Source organism: Schistocerca serialis, chromosome 2 (assembly GCF_023864345.2).
Source record: "Schistocerca serialis cubense isolate TAMUIC-IGC-003099 chromosome 2, iqSchSeri2.2, whole genome shotgun sequence".
Lineage (NCBI taxonomy): Eukaryota > Metazoa > Arthropoda > Insecta > Orthoptera > Acrididae > Schistocerca > Schistocerca serialis.
Window position 1 is genome coordinate 968276701 of NC_064639.1, and position 12532 is coordinate 968289232.

Below are 12532 nucleotides of genomic sequence, written 5' to 3' on the forward strand. Positions count from 1 at the left end.
ACAGTGTTTTCTTCCACGTTCCTGAGATACATCGATGTGTGCTTCATAATATAGTCTACTGCTAGAACTTAACAAGAAACAAAGTACGTAAGCACATAGAACTTTTAATACGACCTTCAATAAAAAATAGCCAGGAGAACACGAGATTAAATACAACATGCAGAGATTTGTGATATGTTGTTGAACTCGTGAACAAAGGAATATGTGCAACATAAACTCGCGAAAGAATATATATGGAAAATGTAATATACTAGCTGAATATGTAATACGCACAAAGTTATCTTTCAAGAATAAATACAATGTATCAGATCAAATAGTGGACATGGACATCGTAGCACAAAGAAAATTCAAAATAAAGTTTCGAACTTCTGTAAGGTAATCTCACGAGTGAGAGAAACTGCAAGTCATTTGAATCCAGTGATGGCTAAAGTAGAAAAGGTTACTATCGCCACATATTGTCCTGAAGTCACAAAAAAAAGACAAAGTCCATTACGGTAAGTTAAAATACAAAATGGAACGTGAAGATGAAAACACTTATGCATAACCTGAGAGCACGCGTAAATTCCAGCAACGAAAATACAATCGCAACACACGGTCCTTGCTGCAGTCTCACCGTATTCCTGATTGTTGTCGGTAGAATGTGCCCGTCTCGAAATCAGAAGCCAAGTGTGTAATTTACTTCCAGCAGGAGAATCAGCAGAGCAGAGTGCTTTATGCATAGCTTCACGAGGCGTCTAAACCGAAGTTTTCGCGGTCAGCCCCCTGAATAGCTGACAGCAGCCGAAATTTACATTTTCTACTAAGATATACTCTATAGGTCTTTGCAAAGATGCATCTCGCAATCAGACACAGACGGCTAAGCGTCGATCGTCTTTGAATCGACAAGTGGTGGGCGAATACGCGATATGAAAGACGTTCGCGCGAAAGCTGATGTGGTTCACAGCGTGGGGATTCTTGTTTACGGAGAGCCTTTCTTGGCGTTCGTCACTGAAGGTAAAATCTTCTATGGAGTAAGGCCACGTCGTGTCCCTCTTGAATTTCTTCTATGCAATCGTCGTTTCGACCCCTCTGCTAGCATAATCTCCGAAATCTTGTAGTGTTCAAGGTTAGCGGAGTACAGAAATTCTGAAGATTGTATCCTATACGCGAAAAGGAAAGTAAACATTCCCTCTTGTCATACGAAATTACGACGTGACATATGTGAGAATAGAGATAACAGCTTAAGTGTAATTTTCGATTATAGTTACGATTTTTAGGTCGTACTGTGTGTCTTGATGTCCTTACTCGCGTAGAACTTGTTTTTGCGATACGCTATTCGTTTTATTTCCAAGAAATGTTTCTCTTATATGTGTGTAATTGATCTTAATAGTTGCAATTCCGTGTTAGCACATTATCGTAATCGAAACTGCCTGCGTTTCTTATGTTTCAAGATATTGACAACAATATGACACTACAGTTTCTTAGTTTTTCATGACTTTTGTCTCATGTTGACTGTTGTTATATCCCCCGTCCTTCCTTCTTCCATTTATTGTCCACATTAAACAATTCCCAGTCCAAGTAATTAATAAGCAAAGTCTTTTATGCAGATCTGAGAGGAGCGAAGATTACAATAAGCTTTTAAGTTTACTTAGCTTGTCATAATGAGATGGCTCCAATTCTTTTTGTCTAGGGGTCTGATCCCTGAAACTGAAAATCTAACTGCCCGTCCTCACAGCTGGTTTGAACTAAATAAATTGGAAGAGTGTTGTTGCAGAATTTATTACGTAAATAAATGTCCCACTGATTTTCTCACATTTTAGTGTATCATGCAGTATTTTGATTTTTCACATTAACAAAGCCGAAATTACATTGTTCGTACCTATTATATAAAAACACATCCGATCACATCAGAGGGAAGCTTACGACTACCCCACTCCGCGGAAATAACAACATTCCAAAGGGTTTGCAATTTTTCTTAACAAATGAATTCCTATTAGTTTTCGTTAGATTATTAACATCGATAATTATTTCATAAATGAATCCAGAAATCAACATAGTAAACAGTACAGGATTGCGTAGTTAATAATAGAAATTTTAAGTATGATAAAAATGGTAATTTCAAATGTTTCTAAACGAAATAATTTGAACTGTACATTCAGAACTAATACTTATCGATTATAACATCGAAACTAAAATATTTTATAAAGTAATTCTTTTCATAAATTTTAGCTTTTACCATGTATAAAGTTAATGAAAGTTTTCAGAAAATCAACTGAGGTAATACTGACCTGTCCAAAATTCGAAAAGTAATACTGGTATCGACAATTACTGTTGAGGAAAAGTGATGTTACAGGAGACTGTCCCGTCGCACTATTTCGGCGGCCAAATATGCTGCTGTGGAAAACCAAAGGACGAGATGAATTAAGTAACGTACCATATTAACAACTCGGTGAAAACCAGTGAAATCGCCGAAGCATGTTGCCAGTGGTCTCCTAATCGAGCGCAGAAAGCCGCGCGTCACATGGCCTGAGGTCAGCGTCACTAGCTCCAAATTGGGCTGGCCCCAAAATTCAAGGCAGTTGAAGGAACGGGAAAAGATAGCATGTGTCAGTCAGGGAGCAGTTACCGTGCACTGTGGCGGTTTTCTTCATTACAACATGGCCGGAAGAGAACATTTGGATGAATTTACACGGGGAAGAATCATCGGAAAACTGGAAGAAGAAGAAAGTTGACGAGTGTGGACCAGGAGTTTGGTACTGGTCACAGCATTGTTCCTGTGCATAGGGAGCATTCCGAACAACAGGCACTGCTGCCTGGAAGAGAGGAGGTGGTACACCACAGTCACTACAGCAACAGGTAACTGCTACATTGTGCAGCAGGTTAAGAAGCTGGTGCAACTGCAACAACATTCAAGAGAAACTTCCTGGCAGATTAAAACTGTGTGCCGGACCGAGACTCGAACTCGGGACCTTTGCCTTTCGCGGGCAAGCGCTCTACCAACTGAGCTACCCAAGCACGACTGACGCCCCGTCCTCACAGCTTTAATTCCGCCAGTAACTCGTCTCCTACCTTCCAAACTTCGCAGAAGCCCTCCTGCACACCTTGGAGAACTAGCTCTCCTGGAAGAAAGGATATTGCGAAGACATGGCTTAGCCACAGCCTAGGGGATGTTTCAAGAATGTGATTTTCACTCTGCAGCGGAGTGTGCGCTGATATGTCGGGGCGTGAGTCGTACTTGGGTAGCTCAGTTGGTAGAGCACTTGCCTGCGAAAGGTAGAAGTCCCGAGTTCGAGTCTCGGTCCGGCACACAGTTTTAATCTGCCAGGAAGTTTCATATCAGCGCACACTCCGCTGCAGAGTGAAAATCTCATTCTGGTAACATTCAAGAGGACTGCAAGGTATGCAATCTCATGCTCCACAATGGCACGACGAATGCATGGAGGCTAGTCTCTTTGCCCGACGACCAGTACCTTGTGTTCCGTTGACACCCGGACTCCTGCGGCACCGCTTGCAATGATGCCGAGAGCATAGGGACTGGACGAACGAGGAAAGTGGTCGAGTGCTCTTCTCGGATGGAAGTAGTTTCAGGTTGTGAGAAGTGATTCTGGCCGTGCCCTCGTATGGAGAGAGGTGGGGACAGGTAATTCATCAGGCAACATTGTCGAATGTGATTGCTTTGGTGGTCCACTTGCTATGGTGTGGGGAGGTGTAATGTTATGTAGGTGTATTGACCTCCAGATTTTCTGAACACGGTACACTAACCAGTCAACGTTATTTTGACACTTTATTCCTTTTTCTCCCCTGACTTCATTTTTATGGAAGACACTGCGCAACCACATCTAACAGCGCAGATGGAGGTGCTATTGGAACAAGACAATATTCGGAGAATGGACTGGCCTGCCCGTTCCTCCTACTTAAATCCCATCGAGCACGTGTGGAATGGGTTGGGGAAACGTATTGTAGTATGTCCAGGTGCAGCAATAACAATCCAGCAGCTGTCAACCGCACTCGTGGAGGAATGGAACGCCCTGTCACAAGAACTCCTTACCAACCTTGAGCCCCGGATGGGAGGACGTTGCACAGCACACATTGCCGTCTATGGTGATCAGAATCTTATTAAGAACAGTGCCTTGTCATTTGTAATGCCCATAACGTCGATATGCAGCAGGATTTTAGAACGTACACTACTGGCATTAAAATTGCTACACCACGAAGATGACGTGCTACAGACGCGAAATTTAACCGACCGGTGGCGACACCTACAGCGTGCTGACATGAGGAAAGTTTCCAACCAATTTCTCATACACAAACAGCAGTTGACCGGCGTTGTTTGGTAAAACGTTGTTGTGATGCCTCGTGTAAGGAGGAGAAATGCGTACCATCGCGTTTCCGACTTTGATAAAGGTCGGATTGTAGCCTATCGCGATTGCGGTTTATCGTATCGCGACATTGCTGCTCGCGTTGGTCGAGATCCAATGACTGTTAGCAGAATATGGAACCCGTGCGTTCACGAGGGTAATACAGAACGCCGTGCTCGATCCCAACGGCTTCGTATCACTAGTAGTCGAGATGCCAGGCACCCTATCCGCATGGCTGTAACGCATCGTGCAGCCACGTCTCGATCCCTGAGTCAACAGATGGGGACGTTTGCAAGACAACAGCCATCTCCCCGAACAGTTCGACGAAGTTTGCAGCGGCATGGTCTATCAGCTCGGAGACCATGGCTGCGGCTACCCTTGACGCTGCATCACAGACACGAGCGCCTGCGATGGTGTACTCAACGACGAAGCTGGGTGCACGAATGGCAAAAAGTCATTTTTTCGGATGAATCCAGGTTCTGTTTACAGCATCATGATGGTCGCATCCGTGTTTGGCGACATCGCGGTGAACGCATATTGGAAGCGTGTATTCGTCATCGCCATACTGGCGTATCACCCGACATGATGGTACGGGGCGCCATTGGTTACACGTCTCGGTCACCTCTTCTTCGCATTGACGGCACTTTGAACAGTGGACGTTACATTTCAGATGTGTTACAACCCGTGGTTCTACCCTTCATTAGATCCCTGCGAAACCCTAAATTGCAGAAGGATAATGCACGACCGCGTGTTGGACGTCTAGTACGGGCCTTTCTGGATACAGAAAATGTTCCACTGCTGCTCTGGCCAGCACATTCTCCAGATCTCTCACCGTTTGAAGACGTCTGGTGAATGGTGGCCGAGCAACTGGCTCGTCACAAAACGCCAGTCACTACTCTTGATGAACTGTGGTGTCGTGTTGAAGCTGCATGGGCAGCTTCATCTGTACACGCCATCCAAGCTCTGTTTGACTCAATGCCCAGGCGTATGAAGGCCGTTATTACGGCCAGAGGTGGTTGTTCTGGATACTGATTTTTCAGGATCTATGCACCCAAATTGCGTGAAAATGTAATCACTTGTCAGTTCTAGTATAATATATTTGTCCAATGAATACCCGTTTATTATCTGCATTTGTTCTTGGTGCAGCAATTTTAATGGCCAGTAGTGTTCCAACATAATGAATTAACTCGAAGAAAACGGTCTATTGACATACAGTCAACATGGGTTTAGAAAATATTGTTCCTGTGAAACACAACTAGCTCTTCATTCACATGAAGTGTTGAGTGCTACTGACAAGGGATTTCAGATCGATTCCGTATTTCTGGATTTCCGGAAGGATTTTTACACGCTACCACACAAGCGGTTATAGGAAATAGCGCGTTTATGGAATATCGTCTCAGTTATGTGACTGGATTTGTGATTTCCTGTCAGAGAGGTCACAGTTCGTAGTAATTGACGGAAAGTCATCGAGTAAAACAGAAGTGATTTCTGGCATTCCCAAGGTATTGTTATAGGCCCTTTGCTGTTCCTTATCTATATAAATCTATCTCCAAATAATTGGAGGGAATCCGAGCAGCCGTCTTCGGTTGTTTGCAGATGAAGCTGTCGTTTATCGACTAATAAAGTCATCAGAAGATCAAAACAAACTGCAAAACGATTTAGAAAAGATATCTGCATGGTGTGAAAAGTGGAAATGTACCCTAAATAACGAAAAGTGTGAGGTCATCCACATGAGTGCTAAAAGGAACTCGTTAAACTTCGGTTACACGATAAATCAGTCTAATCTAAAAGCCGTAAATTCAACTAAATACCTAGGTATTACAATTATGAACAACTTAAATTGGAAAGAACACATAGAAAATGTTGTGGGGAAGGCTAACCAAAGACTGCTTTTTATTGACAGGACACTCCGTCCTCTTTTAGAATCCTTACCAGATAGGACTGACGGAGTACATCGAAAAAATTCAAAGAAAGGCAGCACGTTTTGTATTATCGCGAAATATGGAAGAGTAGTGTCACAGAAATGATACAGGATTTGGGCTGGAAATCATTAAAAGAAAGTCGTCTTTCGTTGCGACGGAATCTTCTCACGAAATTCCAATCACCAACTGTCTCCTCCGAATGCGAAAATATTTTGTTGACACCGACCTACATAGGGAGGAACGATCACCACGATAAATTAAGCGAAATCAGAGCTCGTACGGAAAGGTATAGGCGTTCATTCTATCCGTGCTCTATACGAGATTGGAATAATAGAGAACTGTGAAGGTGGTTCGATGAACCCTCTGCCAGGCACTTGTATGTTATTTGCAGGGTATCCATGTAGATGTAGACGTAGGGGAGCGTTGTAAATCGTGGTGACTTCCCTGCAATTATGAAAGTGTCATTTCTTTTCGTCTCATTGTGTATTTCATTTAGTGACATTCTGTGCTGTACAGCAGCAGTTCTTTTTATGTGCGGTCCAAATTTGATCAAGCTATGTTACTTGGCAGAGAGTCACCATGCGAAATCACTTTGTTCCTTAAAATTTGCACGCGAGTGTATGATGGCGTCCCGAACGGCGAAAGAGCCCGGTGTGGGTGTGTCGCGGACTAGACGCCGTGTCACTCAGGGCCCGGAGCGGGTGTAAGCGCCAGTGGTGGGTGAGTGGCGCCAGCGCCAACGCTTTTAGTAAACACGGGCCCCCCGCAGACACAGATAACCCGCGACCCCTGATAAGCCACAGCTGGCCGCGCCGTTGCGTCAGCTTAGCAACCTGATGGAGCGAGTTTCATCACGGCTCGGCGACACTCTTGCGTCACCACGCCTTGTCCTGTTGCCGAGCGACATACTCTGCGCTCCCAAATTTGTACTCCGCTTATCCGAGCCGTGATTATAATGAGCTAGTTTATCTTTTCCGAGATATTTAATGCTTGAAACTCAAAAGTGTCCCACGTCTTTTAGGGTACGTTTATCTGGTGCTTCGCTGCCCACTGCTGCCCATCGCTAGTCACGCAGTCATCTACAAGGGTTGAACAAAAATATGGACGCTCAGCAAGAAATGCATGTTTGAACGTAAGTGTAGATGACAGAAAAGCCAGCAGGTTGCACTGTTTATAGCATCGCTTCTTGAAAAAAGTAATGTAAATCAACTTATCGATATGTAACTACAATGGAACCGTTATACGTGCTCATAGAATTGTAATTACTATTATCTTTGTATCGTAGTATGTAAGAAAAAGCTTTATTTGTTTCACGTTCTTGTCTTCTCCTTTGTCTTCTGTGTCTGGATGGTTCTGATGTCCTGTCTGTCGGTCGCATATAGATCTCGGTCTGTAAATAATTATTTCAATTGTATGTAGTGTCATGATAATTTTTGTTAAATATATATGCAAATAGCTTGGTAGTATGTGTTTTTTGTTAGTAGCAAAAAGCACGTTCTCTGACGCGTAATTATCATTTACGTAATAATTAAATGTTGCCCTGGCCATTTTGTGTAAGTCCATTGTAGCAGTGACGCCATCGGTGCCAAAAAATGGTAAAACTATTTTAATACTCATTTAATTGCAAAAAGTATTAAAGACAATAATCTAAAAAATGCATAACGGCGTCTTGTAAAGTTTTTCATTTCTTTTTGTAGGCCAGAGGTACAGTTTTATTGAAAACAATTATTTCAATTGTATACGCTGCCGTTGCACGTAGGCAGCTGTACTGGAGCATCAAGCCTCACAGACAAAAATAAATAATTAATTGAGTATTAGATTTAGTTTGCTTATCGCGTAACATTAAAGAAAGATTTTTTTTAATCCATTGTGAGTAAGACGGATGTCTTCACGTTGGAATACGTATGATTTTCCTGGCGATAGCGCTATGAGAAAATTTAGCCTTGGCTCTTAACGAACATTAAAGATTTTTTAACAAAACATTTCATCCCAAATTTAACATGATATTTTATTTCATTCATTTTTTAAAAAAGTTACTCGATATGTTGTATTTGAACCCAGCGGCACATGTGCAAAGTTCTCAGTATGTTGCGAATGTCAGTCGTGGTCAGAATAGTATTTTGTGTAGATATGCGCTACGTCGGGACTGAGTGAATTCGAACGTGAGCAAATGTTTGGTGTTCTATGGCGGGAATACAGAAGTACTAGTAACTTAGGAATGAAATAAATAGAAGCGCAGGGATCAAAAGGCGAAATAGCTGCAGGAAAAATGTGAAGAAATCGAAAAAGAAATGATCGTGGGAAGGAATGACTCAGCATACAGAAAATCTTCCGTGAAATTAAAAGCAAGGGCTGTAACATTAAGAGTGCACTGGGAATTCCACTGTTAAATGCATAGGGGAAGGTGAATAGGTGGAAAGACTATACTGAAGGCCTCTATGACGGGAAGGGCTTGTTTGTTGAGGTGTTAGAAGAAGAAACAGAACTCGATATAGAAGAGATAGGGGAGCAAGTATTAGAATCAGAATTTAAACAGTCATTGGAAGACTTAAAAGGCAGAAGGGTTAGAAAACATTCCGTCGGAATTTCTAAAATCATTGTGGGAAGAAGCAACAAAACGACTATTCACGTTCGTGTGTAGAATGTATGAGACTAACGATATATCGTCAGACTTTCGGTAAAAAATTCTCTCCTTTATTCCGAACATAGCAATAGCAGACAAGTGTGAGAATTAGCGTGCAATCAAATTTAAAATCACACAGATCGTCAGGAAATACTTTTCTTGGTCAGCCCAGTCAGCCTCGATTTGCCAGCAGCTTGTCTGCATGTTCACAGTTGCGAAATTCTTTGCTCCTTTTAGGTAGTCTAGGTTGTCATCAGTGTGCGGCTTTGTTTAGACATTGGTAGTCAACACAGAGACCCATATGCCGTCCTTCGTCTTCACAAGAACCACGGGAGGAGACCGTGGCTCTCTGAAGGTTCAATGGCGTCATCTTGTAGCATCTTCTCCAGTTTCTGATTATCCGTCATTCCACCGGCGACGCTATATATGAGCGCAGGATAAATAGTGAATGATCCCCAATGTTTCATGGGGTTTTACCATGGGCCGCTTCGTCTATCTTTTCTCCACTATGGATTTGAAAGAATCTTGAAATTTACGCATAGTGGCTATCACTTGCTGATGTTGTTCCTCAGGTAGTTCCATAATGGCTTCTCATGTCTGTAGTGGTATCTGAGAACTATTCTTCATCGATGACACGAAGCTGCCCGTCCTGGACTTGTTCTACTGTCTTTGTACACGAACCCTTGGCAAAGAGTTGTGACTGCTTGTGACAATGAGTGATCCAAAGTATTCCTTGAACATCTTCAACGCGTACGACGGTCGGTGTGATGTAGATTTCTTTTGTGAGCCTAAGTGGCTTTTTGCAACCGACGAAAGCTTCGCAATTTAACTGAGCATCTCTGTTGACTGCTGGAACTTACCTCGTTAATGATGGTGGGATAACAGGGTCTTCAATGGAAAACAATAGTTCAGAGAAATCTTTGTTACGTGTCCTTACTGGAATAGCTTCATCAATCTGGAGCTCTGGTCTTCCACTGTGTGCGACTGTGTAAGGAAACAGCGTTACATTTAAATTTTCGTATTGTGTTGTCAATGTCTGAGCCAACGGCCTTGCCGCATTAGTAACACCGGTTCCCGTCAGATCACCGGAGTTAAGCGCTGTCGGGCTGAGGTAGCACTTGGATGGGTGGGGTGACCATCCAGTCTGCCGAGCGCTGTTGGCAAGCGGGGTGCACTCAGCCCTTGTGAGGCAAACTGACGAGCTACTTGATTGAGAAGTAGCGGCTCCGGTCTTGTAAACTGCTGACCACATGCCCCTCCGTATCCGCATCCAGTGACGCCAATGGGCTGAGTATGACACGGCAGTCGGTCGGTACCGATGGGCCTTCTAAGGCCTGTTCGGATGGAGTTTAGTTTTTTTTAGTTAGTTGTCAATATTTGCTATAATTTATTAATAATCATTTAAATATGAGTAAGGGGAGATAAATGTTATAAAATGATTGTGAAAGTGTGTTGTGATTAGAAATCGAACCCTGCTATTTCAACTTATGGATTTAATACAGTCTCCTTCTGAGGAAGCACTAATTTATTATAATGGAAAGAGTGATATTCAGCTAACGAAACCAGGGAGCCATTTGGCCTGTGAACTAACATGTTTCTTCCCTGCTCATTTCCATTTCTGGGACGCCTTTTATTGTCGAGAAATGCGCGGTAGACAAACCCCGAGGACGTTTCCAGAATGAGGTTTTCACTATGCAGCGGAGTGTGCGCTTATATGAAACTACCTGACAAATTAAAACTGTGTGCTGGACCGAGACTCGAACTCGAGACCTTTGCCTGTCGCGGGCAAGTGCTCTACCAACTGAGCTACCCAAGCACTACACACGACCCGTCCTCACAGCTTCAATTCTGCCAGTACCTCGTCTCCTACCCTTCAAACTTTACAGTAGCTCTTCTGCCAACCTTGCAGAAGTAGCACTTCTGGAAGAAAGGATATTGCGGAGACATGGCTTAGCTTCTGTGAAGTTTGGAAGGTAGGAGACGAGGTACTGGCAGAATTGAATCTGTGGGGACAGGTTGTGAGTCGTGTTTGGGTAGCTCAGTTGGTAGAGCACTTGCCTGCAAAAGGCAAAGGTCCCGAGTTCGAGTCTCGGTCTGGTACACAGTTTTAATCTGTCAGGAAGTTTCGTACCAGAGGACGTTGTCGGTATGGCGTTAAAAATGGCCTTGTCGTTTTTGTTTATGGGACCCCTTTGCTTTGGAACGAGGAGTACGACAGACAGAATGAAGTGGAAAAGTGTACAGCTAGCAGTAGTCGAGTGAGGTCATAGAATGGTGCACTCGTTATGATTTTAACATAAGTGCGTTTTATGGCGGAAGGGTGTGGTGTCACCGCCAGACACCACACTTGCTAGGTGATAGCCTTTAAATCGGCCGCGGTCCGTTAGTATACGTCGGACCCGCGTGTCGCCACTGTCAGTGATAGCAGACCGAGCGCCACCACACGGCAGGTCTAGAGAGACGTCCTGGCACTCGCCCCAGTTGTACAGCCGACGTTCATGGCAATGGTTCACTGACAAATACGCTCTCATTTGCCGAGACGATAGTTAGCATAGCCTTCAGCTACATTTGCTACGACCTAGCAAGGCGCCGTATTCAATTGATATTTATTATGTGAAGCATGTATCATCAAGAGCGATGTTCTACAAAATGGTTCCAATGGCTCTGAGCACTATGGGACTTAACTTCTGAGGTCATCAGTCCCCTAGAACTTAGAACTACTTAAACCTAATTAACCTAAGGACATCACACACATCCATGCCCGAGGCAGGATTCGAACCTGCGACCGTAGCGGTCGCGCGGTTCCAAACTGTAGCGCCTAGAACCGCTTGGCCACTTCGGCCGGCGATGTTCTACAATTGTGGATTAAAGTTAAGTATTATATCAACTACTTACTTTATTTGCTACTACACTCCTGGAAATTGAAATAAGAACACCGTGAATTCATTGTCCCAGGAAGGGGAAACTTTATTGACACATTCCTGGGGTCAGATACATCACATGATCACACTGACAGAACCACAGGCACATAGACACAGGCAACAGAGCATGCACAATGTCGGCACTAGTACAGTGTATATCCACCTTTCGCAGCAATGCAGGCTGCTATTCTCCCATGGAGACGATCGTAGAGATGCTGGATGTAGTCCTGTGGAACGGCTTGCCATGCCATTTCCACCTGGCGCCTCAGTTGGACCAGCGTTCGTGCTGGACGTGCAGACCGCGTGAGACGACGCTTCATCCAGTCCCAAACATGCTCAATGGGGGACAGATCCGGAGATCTTGCTGGCCAGGGTAGTTGACTTACACCTTCTAGAGCACGTTGGGTGGCACGGGATACATGCGGACGTGCATTGTCCTGTTGGAACAGCAAGTTCCCTTGCCGGTCTAGGAATGGTAGAACGATGGGTTCGATGACGGTTTGGATGTACCGTGCACTATTCAGTGTCCCCTCGACGATCACCAGTGGTGTACGGCCAGTGTAGGAGATCGCTCCCCACACCATGATGCCGGGTGTTGGCCCTGTGTGCCTCGGTCGTATGCAGTCCTGATTGTGGCGCTCACCTGCACGGCGCCAAACACGCATACGACCATCATTGGCACCAAGGCAGAAGCCACTCTCATCGCTGAAGACGACACGTCTCCATTCG

At 44.2% G+C, this 12532-nt stretch overlaps 1 non-coding gene across 1 annotated transcript; it reads right to left on the reverse strand.

The window, feature by feature from the left end:
- Positions 1-2920: 2920 nt before the first annotated feature.
- On the reverse strand, positions 2921-2995 carry Trnas-cga (transfer RNA serine (anticodon CGA)). Its single transcript has one exon. It is a non-coding gene; the product is annotated as a tRNA-Ser (tRNA).
- Positions 2996-12532: the final 9537 nt, after the last annotated feature.